General features: G+C 40.0%; 1 pseudogene; it reads left to right on the forward strand.

Annotated features, from left to right (window-relative positions):
• The first annotated feature begins 793 nt into the window (after nt 1-793).
• The window catches only part of LOC115411089 (zinc finger E-box-binding homeobox 1-like), a 39959-nt pseudogene continuing 23403 nt past the window's right edge, over nt 794-17349 (forward strand).

The raw sequence follows: 17349 nt of genomic DNA on the forward strand, positions 1-17349 counted from the left end.
TAGTTTTGGATTTTTCATTATAGCTTAGTTTTATTTAGTTTTGACTTTTCTTTAATTCAGGTAGTTTTACTTTGTTTTTAGAGCAGGTTTGTTAGTTTTTATTAGTTTTCATTTTTTTTAAATGCTTAGTTTTAGTTTAGTTTTAGTTTAATTTTAGTTTTTTACCTCCGCCAAGGAGGTTCTGTTTTTGCCAGCGTTGGTTTGTCTGTCTGTCTGTGTGCAAGATAACTTAAAAAGTTATGGACGGATTTGGATGAAAATTTCAGGAAATGTTGACACTGGCACAAGGAACAAATGATTAAATTTTGGTGGTGAATGGGGGGAGGCCACTGATCTGCCTTGGTGGAGGTCTGTGCTCTCAGAGTGCTTTTCTAGTTACCCCCACTCTACCTGGAAACATGGAGACTAAAGTTGGGAGAAAGCAGCAGAGTCCTGTCTGGGATTTATTTGACTACGACGACAGAGAAGAAGAGAAAAGATATAAAAAAAAAACGAAAACTAAAGTAAAACTAAGCCTTTAGAAGAAAACGAAAACTAATAAAAAAAACTAGCAAACCTGCTCAAAAAACTAATTAAAAATAACTGAATTAGAGGAAAAAAAGTCAAAACTAAATAAAACTGAACTATAATGAAAAATCCAAAACTATTAATACCTTGCAAAGGATGTCATCTGTCAGATAGTACAGTCCACCCTTCAGACAGACTAAAGACTGAAACAAACCAGTTTAAAGAGACGTGAGGTGCATCATATTCTGGTTTGACAGATAAATGACCACACGCCTGACAAGGTGAAATGCTGGGCTTTTTGGTAGGAGAACCCCTCCCTCCCTCCCAGGAGAACCCCTCCCATCAGCCATTCCACTGCCGTAATGGATCCAGGCTGGCAGGTGTCATAACAACACCCCCTCTGCCCACCCAGCACACTGATTTAAGTGTGGCTGACATGGACTGGCTGGCACTGCCTCTCTGTAGACTCTGGGAACTTTACATTGGGGGGAGTTGGGGGAAGAGGGTGACGACTGATGGTCGGGGGGGGGGGGGGGGGGGGGGGGGGTAGAAATTTAAGCATCTTTAACCACTTCTATGTCTAAGCAACAAGGTTCTTGAACTTGTGTCACCAGAGGAAACCATCACACACACAACCATTTACAACAGTTCAAGATGATCTGAGTGATTCAGACTAGGGGCGGAGTTATTTCTCCCTCCCCTCCCCTCGTGGATAGCCGTTCCATGAGTTCATTAGCCACTTTTACACAGATCCTGATAAAAGATGAGATGGTGATCCCCCCATATTTTCTTCCATCGTCTGATTTCCACAGACAGAGGAGGAACACAGGTGAGACAGGTGGACTTTTACACAGCGGACCTGAGTTCACCAGGCAAAGGGGCGGGACCACAGCGCAGTGGGTCATATAACTTGCATGTCGGAAATACCCCGAGCATAGCAGTGTTGCTAACCTCTTCAGAGTCAGTCCGTCTTTCACCGTTCCATAAATGTTCCCATGGATACAGTCCTCCGGCCCAAGTGCCAACTGCTGGTGGATGTGGGCATGTCCCCAGGTCCACATCTGTCTGGAGGTGTTGATATGTTTGTTTACGCTGTTGTTTACTCATTTTTAGCTTCTCCTCTTGGTCCTGGTTCATGTAGCTGCTCCTCCTGGTCTTGGTTCATGTAGCTGCTCCTCCTGGTCCTGGTTTATGTAGCTGCTCCTCTTGGTCCTGGTTCATGTAGCTGCTCCTTCTGGTCTTGGTTCATGTAGCTGCTCCTCTTGGTCCTGGTTCATGTAGCTGCTCCTCCTGGTCTTGGTTCATGTAGCTGCTCCTCCTGGTCTTGGTTCATGTAGCTGCTCCTCCTGGTCCTGGTTTATGTAGCTGCTCCTCTTGGTCCTGGTTTATGTAGCTTCTCCTCCTGGTCCTGGTTTATGTAGCTGCTCCTCTTGGTCCTGGTTCATGTAGCTGCTCCTCTTGGTCCTGGTTTATGTAGCTGCTCCTCTTGGTCCTGGTTTATGTAGCTGCTCCTCCTGGTCCTGGTTTATGTAGCTGCTCCTCTTGGTCCTGGTTTATGTAGCTTCTCCTCCTGGTCCTGGTTTATGTAGCTGCTCCTCTTGGTCCTGGTTTATGTAGCTGCTCCTCTTGGTCCTGGTTTATGTAGCTGCTCCTCTTGGTCCTGGTTTATGTAGCTGCTCCTCTTGGTCCTGGTTTATGTAGCTGCTCCTCTTGGTCCTGGTTTATGTAGCTGCTCCTCTTGGTCCTGGTTTGTAGCTGCTCCTCTTGGTCCTGGTTTATGTAGCTGCTCCTCTTGGTCCTGGTTCATGTAGCTGCTCCTCCTGGTCCTGGTTCATGTAGCTGCTCCTGTTGGTCCTCCTCTTGGTTCGGTTCCGTCCCACTCCCCAGACAGGGTCATTAACATGGGAACTAATGCATTGGTACAATATTATTTGCCAGTACAGCACATTCAGAATATGCATCATATATTTTTGAACCAGTTTGTCATATACTTGTCTATTTCTGGTCAGCTCTGTGTGTTTGACTTGGACACACATGGTATACATTTCCAGTGCTGAGAAGAGATGAGAAAGACGAGCCCACATTTGTGGTCAGAAGGAGAAGTCCACCTACTTTAAAGGATTATGAAAGACTTGGGTGTGGACTGGTTTTTGGATGTGACGGTGCTGAAATGTCCAAGATGGTGATTAAAAGGTATAAAAAAATGTACTGCACATGAAACTTTGAAACTTCAAGTCTGTATCTACACAGGAGTATTAGTCAAACGTACATATGTAGTAGCCACGTAAAAAAGAGAAGTAGGAACACAGTTTTTTATTGATAAGTCTGAAAAGTGGAATGTTTTGCTCCTGTAAACCTTGTTTCTGTCCCGTGTTTACTTCCTGTGTGTGAAATGTAAAGAAGTGTCCATTTAGTGTGCATAATTTCTCAGAGGATGTGGACTGTGTAGGTCCAGGATGTCTCAGATCAGGGCTGTCAAACTCATGTTAGTTCAGTTCCACATTCAGCCCGATTTGATCTGCCGTGGGCCGGACCAGTGAAACAGTAACAGTGAAAAAAGTAAAATTATATTCTGATCAGGTTTACATCTACAAAGTTTCCTTAAAAATCTGAATAACATGAACAACTTGAGTTGTCTTAAGAAAAACAAGTGCAATTTTAACAATGTTCTGCCTCAGTTTATCAGTTTATCATTTACACATGTGCGTTACAATTGCACAAAACATTTAGTAACAGGCAGAATATTGCAAAAAAAAAATTGCATTTACTTTTCTTAAGACATTTCCGTTTGTTCATATTTGTTCAGGCTATTCACATTTTTTGTAAAAGTGTAGTTTGGTAATGTAAACATTTTCATGTATTTTTACTTTTTTACAGCAAAAAAACAAAGAGACAATTTGGGGTTGTCATTATTTATAGGTTATTATGATAATATTTTACTGGTTCTGAGTAGGGGTGTAAGAAAATATTGGTTCTGCAGTATATCGCGATATTTTATTTCACAATACTGTATCGATATTAAAAGTACTGTATGGATATTTTTAGGTATTTATTCAAATGCAGATATTGTGGAGGTTCATTTTAGTTTTTTTATTTTTCTTTTTTGTTTATGTTTTTTTATTATAATTTAACACTTTAATTAAATATGTTCATTCCTTTGTTGGGATTGAACTCAAATATTGTTCTAATGTTAGTTGTGAACTAATAGAATATGAACATTTGAACAGGATCTGAAACTGGAATGTCTGTAAAACAGAATTTCAGTTTGAACACAGGAACATTTTGTGATATAACATTAGATCCTGTTAAGATCAAATAAAAATGTGTTTAGTATTTGTGCAGATTTCTGGTATAATTCAATTCTTCAAGGAAATAATCATAAAAAAAAGAAACAAACAAAAAAATCACTTTTTTAACAGAATCATGATATATTGTGATATTGTGATATATCGCATCGTGAACATAGTAATGTGATTTGTATCGTATCGCCAGATTCTTGCCGATACACAGCCCTAGTTCTGACCCACTTCAGATCTAATTGGACTGTATGTGTCTGTATGTGGAACCTGAATTAAAATGATTTTGACACCATTGATTGTGAATATCTTCAGTGTAATTTTTGCATTTTATAATTCATCCCACAGGCCGGACTGGACCCTTTGGTGGGCTGGATTTGGCCCCCGGGCCGCATGTTTGACCTCTGTGCTGTAGATCGTACTGGTCTGTATGTGGAACCCAAACTAAAATGAGTTCCACAGCCTTGACTGTGGAATTCAAATTCATCCCAGGGGCCAGATCGGAACCTTTGGTGGGCCGCATTTGGCCCCCGGGCCGCATGTTTGACACCCCTGCTTCAGATCTTTCCTCCTTTGCAGCCGTGCGTCCTGCTGTAGCGGACTCTTGTGAACTGTTTGTGTCATATTACCCACAGTCACAGATCCACAGTTACAGGCTGTTATTTTCACAGGTGTTCAACATGTTGCAACCTATGTAAGAAGAAAACTTTCACAAGTCGGCCTCGTCACCTCCTCCACCTACCGGTGCTTTCTGTGTCAGATGCGTAGGAGTGATCCTCCTGTTGTGTGCTAGCATGTTAGCGCTAATGAGGCCAGCTGTCCAAACGCTGAGCCGCTCGGCCAGAAGGGACTGCAGCCTTTTGTTGATGCGAGGTGTTACATCTCCTGTTGGAACACACACTTTTGTTTCAACACCGCCACCATTTGGCACAGGAACCCCGTCTCATTTCACCCCTCCCACCTCCACCCCCCCCCCCCCCAAACACACACACCACAAACACCTCCCTTCTTTACTCTCTCTTTCACCTCCTTTGCTTCACCCTTTTTTATTGCGGTGCTCTCCAGTCGCCACATCCCTCTGCACACCCATTGATTTTCTCTCTACAGCTTTATAGTTGATCATTTCTCTTGACACTGCCGACGCAGAGTGTTGCCGTTGCCGTCGGAACAGCTGACCTCAGCTCCACACCTGAGTGGCTCTGCCCTAACCGCCTCTCAGACTCGTCCTAAACTAGCTTCTGTTTCACAATGAAGTGTTGCACCCTGTTGGGGCTGCTGAGCGCACAATACATCACCTGGCAGAACTGCAGTGACAGAGGATGGAGGAGGGGGATGGTGGAGGCAGACTGGGGGTGGGGGGGGGGGGGCAGTGCTGGGTTAGTCATTCCAATGATGCTTTATGAATCTAAGGATATTACAGCTCATTTAAGGGGAATGTCACACCTATAAACCTGGTCACATTTAGCCTTTAAAGACCCAGCACTACTTTTCTGACAGTTCGGAAATTGATTTATAACTTTTCTGAAGTGATTTATCACCATTTATTGTAATATCATCCTCTGTATTTTGCATTTTTCAGTGTAAATCATGTACATTTTCCTATATTTAATTATGTGATCATGTAGAAGTCCATTAAAGCTGTCCATGTCTATTTTTATTTGATCCCAACAGGATCTAATGTTGTATCACAAAATGTTTGTGTTCAAACTGAAATTCCGTTTTACAGACATTCCAGTTTCAGATCCTGTTCAAATGTTCATATTCTATTAGTTCAGAACTAACATCAGAACAGTATTTTAGTTCAATCCCAACAAAGGAACGGACATTATTGAATAAAAGAGTGTGAAATAAGAATAAATAAAATATAAACAGAAAAGAAAGAAAACAAAAATGAACCTCCACAAAATCTGCATTTGAATAAATACCTAAAAATATCCATACAGTACTTTTTAATATCGATACAGTATTGTGAAATGAAATATCGCAATATATTTCAGAACCAATATTTTCTAACAGCCCTAATTAAAATGTGTGAGTAGGCTGAACAGTGTGCTTCTTCCTTCTGAATACAGTAAGATTGGTTCTGTTTTCAGCTGCTGTTTGACTTTGTGTCTGATGATAACATGGATCCTTTTAAATGGATGGGGGTCCAGCAGTTGTTCTGTTCTGACCCTAGTCCTCACCTGAACCCTAACCCCAGTCCTCTGGACTAACACTGGGTGGAAACGTGAATATCGTTGATAGTTGGATGTATCCTGTACTGACTCCATCCCAGTGGTGATCAGATGAGGATGAAGAAAACAAAGACCCCCCAGTACAGACCCAAACAGTACAGACCCAAACAAGTACAGACCCAAACAGTACAGACCCAAACAAGTACAAGTACAGACCCAAACAAGTACAGACCCAAACAAGTACAGACCCAAACAGTACAGACCCAAACAAGTACAGACCCAAACAAGTACAGACCCAAACAGTACAGACCCAAACAGTACAGACCCAAACGTACAGACCCAAACAGTACAGACCCAACAGTACAGACCCAAACAGTACAGACCCAAACAGTACAGACCCAAACAAGTACAGACCCAAACAGTACAGACCCCCAGTACAGACCCAAACAAGTACAGACCCAAACAGTACAGACCCAAACAAGTACAGACCCAAACAAGTACAGACCCAAACAGTACAGACCCAAACAGTACAGACCCAAACAGTACAGACCCAAACAAGTACAGACCCAAACAGTACAGACCCAAACAGTACAGACCCAAACAGTACAGACCCAATACAGACCCAAACAGTACAGACCCAACAACAAGTACAGACCCAAACAGTACAGACCCCCCAGTACAGACCCAAACAAGTACAGACCCAAACAGTACAGACCCAAACAAGTACAGACCCAAACAGTACAGACCCAAACAGTACAGACCCAAACAAGTACAGACCCAAACAAGTACAGACCCAAACAGTACAGACCCCAAGTACAAGTACAGACCCAAACAGTACAGACCCCCCAGTACAGACCCAAACAAGTACAGACCCAAACAAGTACAAGTACAGACCCAAACAAGTACAAGTACAGACCCAAACAGTACAGACCCAAACAAGTACAGACCAAGGTTATTATCATTCACGAAAACTAACGAAATGACCAAAACTAGAATTGTAAAACATTTTCGTTAACTGAAATAAATAACTATAATTAAAAGAATAAAACGATAACTAACTGAAACTGTATTGTGTGTTTACAAAACTAACTAAAATGGATAAAAATTATGGATAAAACTCCCTGTGTTTTTGTCTTTGTCAATGTCGGATTGATATGAAATCGATTTATTTCCCTCAAGCAATTTTAGCTGCTGGCACCGTATGATATTTAACGGTCCGTCACTTCTTGTCACTTGTCGTTTAGAGTCAACTTTTCATCCCCACTCTACCTGGAAACATGGAGACTAAAGTTTGAGAGCGCAGAGTCCTGTGGATTTTTGAATACGACGAGAGAGAAGACGAGGAGACGCCAAAAGCACTTACTAAAGCTAAACTAAAACTTAGCATTTAGAAATAACAAAATAAAAACTAAAACCTGCTCTGAAACTAATTAAAATTATCTGAATTAGAGAACAAAGTCAAAACTAAATAAAACTAAATATGATGAAAATCCAAAACTTTTCTAACCTTGGTACAGACCCCCAGTACAGACCCAAACACAGCTGTGGTACACTGGTGTTGACCCTGCCAACCACTCACCAAATAACAGCGCTTCTGCCCCCCCCCCCCCCCCCCCCATCCCTCACCCCCCATCCCTCCACTGAGTCTGTGTGAACGCCAACCGGTTGTAATGACCCGCACAGTGTGAACAGAAAAGGCAGAGACCTGAAGCACAACTATTCTCATTGATTGAAACGGAGGATCACGATTCTCCCAGAAACGCCTCCTCTTCCGATGAAACGGCGCTAGCAACCACTTCAGAAAGAGGTGGGCGAGTGGGGCACAGAGAGAGAGAGAGGGAGAGGGAGAGGAGGAAAAAAGTGTTCAGGTGCTTTGTACTGGTACTGCATATTCAGCCAGTGAATGCAGGTTGTGTGTGTGTGTGTGTGTGTGTGTGTGTGTGTGTGTGTGTGTGTGTGTGTGTGTGTGTTGCAGCCCTCTGCTGACTGGGCTGCTCTCACTGGAGAATTGATTTGGCCTCTGAGAGGATCTGTAGCTCTAACAGTGGAACAGAGGGATGGGGGGGGGAGTGGGGGAAGTAACACAGGTGGAATTGAGAGATGGAGAGAAACAGGGTGGAAATGAAAAGAAGACAAGAGAAAACACACACACACATATGAAGCAGACAGTGGGTCAGTTAGATTTACTCCAGTAATAACCCTGTAACTCTGTGGGGTTTGGACGTCTACTGACTCCTTCAGCCCATAACACAACTGACACACACACACACACACACACACACACACAGCCTGTTGTTGTGCTCTTTATTGTTCAGATCCACATCTTTCTCACACTCGTACTACATTCAGACATCAGAGTTAAAGTTGATCCTGTTGGAACTACATGTGTCCAAGTGTCCACTGTCCACATGTCCTACTGGTTTAGTGTGTCCCGTAGTCAGTTCGGACAGAAGAAGGAACTAACAGACACGTTTCTTTCACTCTGTTTGTATGGCCCCAAAAACGTTTGCCTGTGAGTATTTTCTGTTCAGTTGTTGTCAGAATGAATAGTATCAAATATCTCTGACGTGAACCTTTGTTGCTGGATGAAAAGACGTTGTAAATCTTAAATTAATCTGTAAATGCTAATCGTTAGCATGTCTATCGATTTTCCCATTCAAGTTAGCATTGAGCTAGCAATCTTTTTCCCATTCATTTAAATGTATAATGCCATGTAAATGTACTTAGACAGTGAACAGAACTCAGACATATTTAGTTTGTATGTTGCAGTTTTACAGTGAGTCTACAGGAACAGATTTGGACAGAAGTTTTTGGCGTTCGGCTTTTCTTGGTAAACCTGTTGTCTATCTACCAAGCTAATGCTACATGCACACAAGCAGAAGAATAGGAGTTTGAAAATAAAACGGCATTAACGTGAGATTAAAAAATTGTCGGTGTTATTTGATGAATGTGTTAACGCGATAATAACGCATTTACTTGCCCGGCCCTAGTTACCACTGATTCATTAAATGGCGCACCAGAGTCAAAAGTGGTTGGGAGGCGAGGGCAGAAACGGTCGCTATTCAAAAAAAATCTCCGTAAGACTAATGGAAAAAATTGCTTAATATTAACCAGGATTTTTTTTTCTTTGCGGCCCGGTACCAAATGATCCACAGACCGGTACTGGTCCAGGGGCCGGGGGTTGGGGACCACTGCTCCACTGTGTTTGTGTCCACTTGCTGATACACCGCCTGGTTACAAACAGGACTATATTTCTGTCATTCTCTACTTTCTGCGTTACTTGTGTCATGGTTGTTCCTGTACAGTCCCATCATCAGGCTGGTTCCGGTGCAGATTACATGAGTATTTACTGGTACTAACTGTTCTGTTGGTTCCATAAAACACTTTGGAACTTGAGCTCATAAAATTGTTCTATAATAAAGATGATGTAACCTGTCTCATGTTCGGTATTTATAATCAATAAGTGCATATGTCTGCATTCTGTTTGGACACATATGAAGTCGTACATGTGAGCTGTGGATGCTCCGTGTTCTGACGGCGTCCTCCTGTCTCTTCCTGTGCAGTGACCAACTACAATAATGTGGTGGAGGCCGGATCCGACTCCGACGACGAAGACAAGCTGCACATTGTGGAGGAGGAAGGCAGCGTGGCAGACGGGCCGACTGCGATAGCACCCTGCTGACGACGAGCACCCCAGGGGGCGCTGCTGGGACCAAGGTGAGTCAAACGCATCAAACTAGGGATGGAACCATATGAAAATGTCATATCATGGTTATCATTATTATCGCGGTATTATTGAAATTGTGCTCAAAATGTTCAAAAAGTACTAATACACACACTGAAATAATTTAACCAAGTTTTATCTAAAAAAATAATAAACAAAATAAAATTATAGGTACAATGTCCCTTCTGTTGCAGAAACATTCAAATATTAACCCTTAGTGGTCTGAGTCTATTTTGTGTGTTTTCAGTCCTTTTGATTTTGCCTTTATATACTATATAAACAAATGTTTACTATACCCATGTTTGGGATCTGTTTTTTCAGCACAACTTCATCTATCTCATCTGTCTATTATTTTTCACTTTAACCTACTATAAAACATAAAAGGACAAAAAACACAAAAAAAATATATAAAATCCAATTTGAAAAATGTATACTGTATTGCATAAATAACACAGATGCTTAACGAACCTTTTCAAAGACTTTAAAAGTGAATATTCACTGTAAAAAAAAAAAAAGTAATTTAACAGAATTTTCACTGTTTATTTTACAGATTTTTCCTGCATTTTTAAGATACAGGAAAATATCAATGAAATGACAAAATAGACTGTGATTTTACATGTCAAATGTAAAATAACACGATAAAACTGTAGCTGTGAATAACCATAAAATTTCAATTTCTATAAAGAATTTTTTTTCTTTTTTCACAGAAAAATACAGTTAAAATACATTTCCAAATGTATCATAATTTCACAAATATTTAGTTCTATTCTATGAGAATAACTGTTTTTAAAGTTCAATACTGTAAAAGAAAAATAAAACGAGATAAAATTACTGACAGTTCACCATAAAAGAGTATTTGTTCTGTAAGTTGAACCAGACTTGTTTGTTAATTGACAAATATCTTCTGTAATTGCAGGAGGTTTCACAACAAAATGTTGAATTGTATTTTTGTGAATGTATAACATGTATAAGCACTGATAAACTGTCCAAATACAGTTTTATCAGTGGATTGGACAACTGAGTCTCACTGAAAATTATTTATAATTATTTATAGGTAATTTGGTTTTAATACATGTAAATATTCTTTATAAAACCTTAAAAATTAAAAAAAAAAAAAAAGCAAAATCTCATTTAAAGCTAGGGCAAAAAACTGTATTTTATATATATATACTGTACTTTTTTTTTACAGTGATTGTTTCCAAATATTAGGTATAGAAAATCAAAATTGTAATAAATTAAAACTATACTCAATATTTGACATATAAGCAGATCTTTACAAAGGGTTTTTTCCACTAAATGTGCGGTAATCAAACACGGTTATCACGATAATTAGAATTTAAACAGTAATACTAACCATCTGCGATTTTACCGCAGTTTATCGTTATACCGGCAATCGTTACATCTCTAGTTAGAGCATGACACATGCTCTGATCAGCTCAGAAGAAGCGCCTCCAGCTCATGAACATGAAGGTGTCGCTCCACCTCCTGGTTTCTGATGACATCAACAGTTCCTTGCCGTTTCACTCGGACCCCCCGCTGACGTGACACCGGCTGAGTTCAGACGTGGGTGACATCTGTGAACCGTTGAGCTTTTGTCTCATTGTGAAACAGCTCGTGTACGGAAACAGGTACTACACTGGTTTCAAACTGAGGCAGGAAGCAGCATCTGAAACACAGACAATGCCAACGCAGGCCGAGACCTTCGAATACAGAAAATAGAACCTGCAGTCGGAGCTTTATGGCACTGGTGGGCATTAGAGGGGCCGCCGTGAACTTCTGTTTACCTCCAACTGTGGAAGTGACGTCACAGGCAGACCAGCCCTGCAGGAAGGAGCCACGTCACCCCCCACACATACACACTGCCCCCCCTTCACACTGAAACAACAATTGCAGGTGCTGACGGAGGTTTGAACCTGCATCCAAGGCCTCAGATGTGTGTGTGCGTGTGTGTGTCAAGGTTCTAATAGTTTTGCATTTTTCATTATAGTTTAGTTTTATTTAATTTTGACTTTTTTTTTTTTCGATAATTCAGTTAGTTTTAATTAGTTTTTAGAGCAGGTTTGCTTGTTACCTCTGCCAGGAGGTACTGTGATCACTTTGCTTTGTGTGTTTGTTTGCATGTTTGTTGTTTGTTTGTTTGTTGTTGTTTGAGCAGCTTTACAGGAAAACTATTCCACCCATCTTTCCCAAATCTTCCCCACACATAGGCCTAGGCCCTGGGACCAACCCATTCCATTTTGGGCCAAGTAGGCCAAAGTTCAAGGTCACAGCAAGGTCACAACATCTACAATTTTCCATCTGTCATCATTGAACAATTTTCCAAAATTCATTAAAAATTCAAAATGACTCCGATTAGCCTCCAATTTGATCCACCTGTAGCTTAGAACTATATCTTGTATCTGGCAGAAAATTGTCCACATCCACTGTGGAATGTGGACTCTGTGGACATTTACATTTAACATTGAAAATCCCATTTACCACACATTTAAAATTAGAACTCAACAAATATTGATGTGAATTGGAATATAATTAACAGACACATGACTGGTACCAAGCTTCAACTGTTTCTGCTGTATGGAACAACCTGGAAACTGTTGAATTTAAACAGAACAGTCGATCCACACATGCACACCGTTCGGGAGCTTGGCGGAGGTTTGTGTTCTCTGAACACTTGGTTTTAGTTTAGTTTTATTTTTTTTCATATCTTTTCTCTTCTTCTCTGTCGTCGTATTCAAATAAATCCCGACAGGACTCTGCTGCTTTCTCCAACTTTAGTCTCCATGTTTCCAGTAGAGTGGGGACCAGAAGACGACTGGAAACCACAAGTGACGGACCGTTAAATGTCATATGGTGCCAGCAGCTAAAATTGCTTGAGTGAAATAAATCGATTTCGTATCAATCCAACGTTGACAAAGATGAACACAAAGGGAATTTTATCCATAATTTTTATCCGTTTTAGTTAGTTTTGTAACACACAATACAGTTTCAGTTAGTTATCGTTTTTTTTTTCTTTAATTATAGTTTTTATTTATTTCAGTTAACGAAAATCTTTTTACAGTTCTAGTTTTCCTCATTTCGTTAATTTTAGTTAACGACAATAACTTTGGTGTGTGTGTGTGTGTGTGTATGTGTGTGTGTGTTGCCAGGTACATACTGTATATTTATGTCCCAGGTCACAGAGTTTGGACCAAAGTTATTGTCAGTGAAGATGAGTGAGACCAACGGGGTTTGATTTAGCAACAGGTCAAATAACACATGTGAAAATGTCCACAAACACATTAGTTTCAGTTTTGGGAGGGATTTTTGCTGAAATTCCTTTCCAGTGAGATGACTCAACTGTCATGCAGTCAGTTTTAGTAGCAGTTTCACTTTATTTACACACACACACACCACACACGCACACACACACACACACACAGTCTGTTAGTTCAGTGCTTTGCTTTCGAAGGTCTCTCCCTGGAATTTACAGACCATCCTCTGTGTTTTTGTGGCTGTGAATCTCCGCTGCGTTGCGTTTTGTTTCTCTTCTGTGAAATGCGGTCCTTCACTTGGTCGTCTTCATTCTTCAGCCTGTTTTAATCCTTTGGACAGTTTCACACACTTGAAATCTGAGGTGAAACCAAACCACACAGACTTCACCTGCTCTTCTGTTTCATTTGTGTTTATGTTGCATCGTTCATGGTCGTTCTCACCAGTCACTCCTTCATCTAACTCCTTCAGATTGCAGACCTGTGCTTTGTGGATCTGCTCACTCCTCACCCTACACCCTCCTCCTCCTCCTCCTCCTCTGCAGCTGCACCTCCTTCATAAAGGGAAGTTGGAGGAAGAATAATGTCCTTGTTTGGCCTGAGCTGGTGAACATTAAACACATCAGAAGCATGAGTTCGACTGAAACAGCTCACAGATCTGGCGCTGCTCCACACTTGTGCCTGATCAGGCAGATTGTGTGCCGCCTTCACTAGGGGAAGAATCTGGTGATACAATATGAATCACAATACAAGGATCCCAATACAATATATCACAATATATCATGATACTGTTCATATGGCAATAGTTTTTATTTTGTTTCTTTTTTTTAAAAGATTACTTTCTGGAAAACTAATACTGCAGCATTTGGATAAATAAGTTTTAACATGTGGCTGTACAGATTCAAAAAACACACAAATAAATAAATAAATAATAAAGTTTACAGACATCACAGTTTAAGATTCTGCTTAAATGTTCGTATTCTGTTGCGACAAGAATCCATAATGTTCAGTCCCTGAATCATCCAACATTCATTCATTTCATTTTCTGCACCCACTTTATCCTCACTGGGGTCACGGGGGTCTCTTGGAGCCTATCCCAGCCAGTTCATCGCATGGCTGAACATATAAACAATCACTCTCACATTCACACCTATGGAATATTTAGATTAACCAATTAACCTATCAGTGCATGTCTTTGGATTGTGGGAGGGAGCCAGAGTAACCCAGAAAGAAACCCACGCAGACATGGGTGAGGACATGCAAACTCCACACAGAAAGGTCCCACCCCCCGTCGACTGGTGTTGGAATCGAACCCAGGACCTTCTGTCTGTGATGCACCAGTGCTATCCACTGCACCACTGTGTCGCCCTCATCCAACATCAGATTATTATTTTTGTGCATTCTCAATAAAAACAAACAAACATTGGCCTCTTTCAGACTGTAAAAAGTGCTTTTAGGGTGATTGAATTATCCATTATTTAACAAAACTGTGTTATCAATTTAAAAAAACTACATGTATGACCTGCAGTATCACAATAGTACTGTTGTAGTAAACAAACAACTGGACAAAATACCCATGTGAATATAGAAATAAGAGTAAAATACCCATGTGAATATAGAAATAAAAGAGTATGTGAATATAGCAATAAGAGAGTAAATATCCATGTAAATATAGAAATAAGAGTATGTGAATATAGAAATAAGAGCTGGAAAAACTATAACAAAAATGAACCTCCACCTATCTGCATTTGAATAAATGTATAAAATATCAATACAGTACTTTTTTTATCTTGATACAGTATTGTGAAATGAAATATCATGATTTATTGTGATACTGATAATATTTTCTTACACCCTGGCCTTCACTCATGTGTGCTCGTATACCCCCACCCCACCCCCCTGGCTTTCATCTCATACATCAAGCACCATCTCCGCTGTGGCTGAGGATGGGACTGATGAAACACGGTGAAAGCCACATTCTGGCGCTCTCTAAACAAGCCCCCCCCATCCCTCCCCCTGTAGGTTTCTCTCCTGAGCACACACATGCCTGGTGCAGCCTTGAAAGGTGACCACCACCCACTAATCTGCCCCTCAGTGGAACTGGGCTTCAGATTAAAGCCTGGACACCGTTCCCCCTGGGGGGCGGAGCTGCGCTGCTAAACCAAAGGCTGGTTTGTCAGTGCTGCATGTGCTGTTACTTTTTCTGCTTGTACACCCTCTTGTGTCTTGCTGTTTCTCTTGTTCTGAATCATTCCTCCTGATTATATGGTATCATGGGCCCCCTGCTCGCTGTCATTACTCATTCCCTCTTAAATGAACGTGTGTTGGTGCAGTAAACTAAGAACGAGCTCTGCTGACGAACGCCCTCAGAGGAAAAGATAGAATGAGTGTTGAACTGGGAGGACGTCTCCTTTATACACTGTAAAAAAACAAAACAAAACGGTAGTATTCTGGCAGCATGGGTGCTGAAAAAAATACAGTTAAATAACAGAAAACAACCATTTCATAAAAATATGGTAATTTTCCATAATTAAAATACAGTTTTTGCCCTAACTTTACATGAGATTTTGCATATTTTTTTGACTTTTTAATGTTAAATAAAGACTATTTTCATGTATTAAAAAAATCAAATTACCTATAAATATCTCTATATAAATAATTTTCAATGAGACTCAGTTGTCCACTCCACTGATAAAAACTGTATTTGGACAGTTTATCAGTGCTTATACATGTTATACATTCACAAAAATACATTTATTCAACATTTTTGTTGTGAAACCTCCTGTAATTACACAAGATATTTGTCAAGTAACAAACAAGTCTGGCTAAACTTACAGAACAAATACTTTCACAGTCACGGTTATTTTGTCATCTCATTGATATTTTCCTGTATCTTAAAAAGCAGGAAAAATTTGTAAAATAAACAGTGAAAATTCTGTTAAATTGCAGATTTTTTTTTACAGTGTTGGCAGGGTGTTGGTGCCGTAAACTAAGAACGAGCTCCGCTGACGAACGCCCTGAGAGGAAAAGGTAGAAGGAGTGTTGAACTGGGAGGACGTCTCCTTTATATTCAATGACTGCAGAGCATGATTAAATCCCAGAGAATAGGCAGGGTGGATCTGGACGGCTTTGATATTGTGAGGCTGCTAGGCTGCACTTAATGACAGCAAAGTCTGGGTGGAACTGCCTGGAAATATGAGCGGAGGACTTCAGAAGATGAAGTGTGAGTGAGCTGAACAGCCTCTTGGACTGGAGTGCACTGTTGGAGGAATGAAGGTGCACAGCTCAGCAAGGTTATTATCGTTAACGAAAACTAACTAAATGACGAAAACTAGAATTGTAAAAACATTTTTGTTAACTGAAATAAATAAAAACTATAATTAAAAGAAAAAAACATAACTAACTGAAACTATATTGTGAGCTTACAAAGTAACTAAAATGGATAAAATTAAGGATAAAATTCCTTTCGTTTTCATTTTGTCAATGTTGGATTGATACGAAATTGATTTATTTCACTCCATCAGTTTTAGCTGGTGGCACCGTACGGTACTTCATGGTCTGTCACTTGGTTTAGAGTCGGAAACATGGAGACTAAGCAGCAGAGTCCTGTCTGGGATTTATGGGAGTATGACGGTGAAGAAGAGAAAAGATATGAAAAAACTAAAACTAAACTAAAACTAAGCATTTAGACAAAAACAAAAACTAATAAAAACTAGCAAACCTGCTCTAAAAATGAATTAAAACTAACTGAATTAGCGAAAAAAAAAAGTCAAAACTAAATGAAACTAAACTAGAATGAAAAATCCAAAACTATTAGAACCTTGCAGCTCAGTTCATCTGACTGAACGACTTTTCTTACTACTTTTTTTTCCAACCTTTGTTTATTTGGAGTTTTATAGAAACTGGGCAATACAAATACTGTATCATATGTGACATCAACTGAAAATAAATTGTTGCACAATTTCCTTTTTTTTTCTATATATGCAAACAAACACAAGAACAAGAACAAGTACACCAACCTTTTCCATTAACAAAAACAAACAACAACAAAAAACAAACAAAAACAAAAAGCCCCCCCCCCCCCCAAAAAAAAAACTAAACAAACAAAAAAAGGTCTTAAAAGATCCACATTTAGAATATTGATGCGTTATATGTCACACAAGGTGCATTACTGAATAGAAAAAACAAAGAAGAGGACCAGGTGGAAAAATTAGCATAAAGGTCAATCTGGAGCAAAGGGGAAATTAGTTTTCCTGACTAGTTGAAACAAAGGATTCCAGATTTGTGAAAATTTATCGGCGGAGGCATAAAGTGTCGTTCTAATTTTTTTTCAATTTGAGAAAATACAGGACGTCTGTGAGCCGGTGAATAAAGGAAGGGGGCTGAGGTGATTTCAATTT

The sequence above is a fragment of the Sphaeramia orbicularis genome, chromosome 20 (assembly GCF_902148855.1).
Source record: "Sphaeramia orbicularis chromosome 20, fSphaOr1.1, whole genome shotgun sequence".
NCBI lineage: Eukaryota > Metazoa > Chordata > Actinopteri > Kurtiformes > Apogonidae > Sphaeramia > Sphaeramia orbicularis.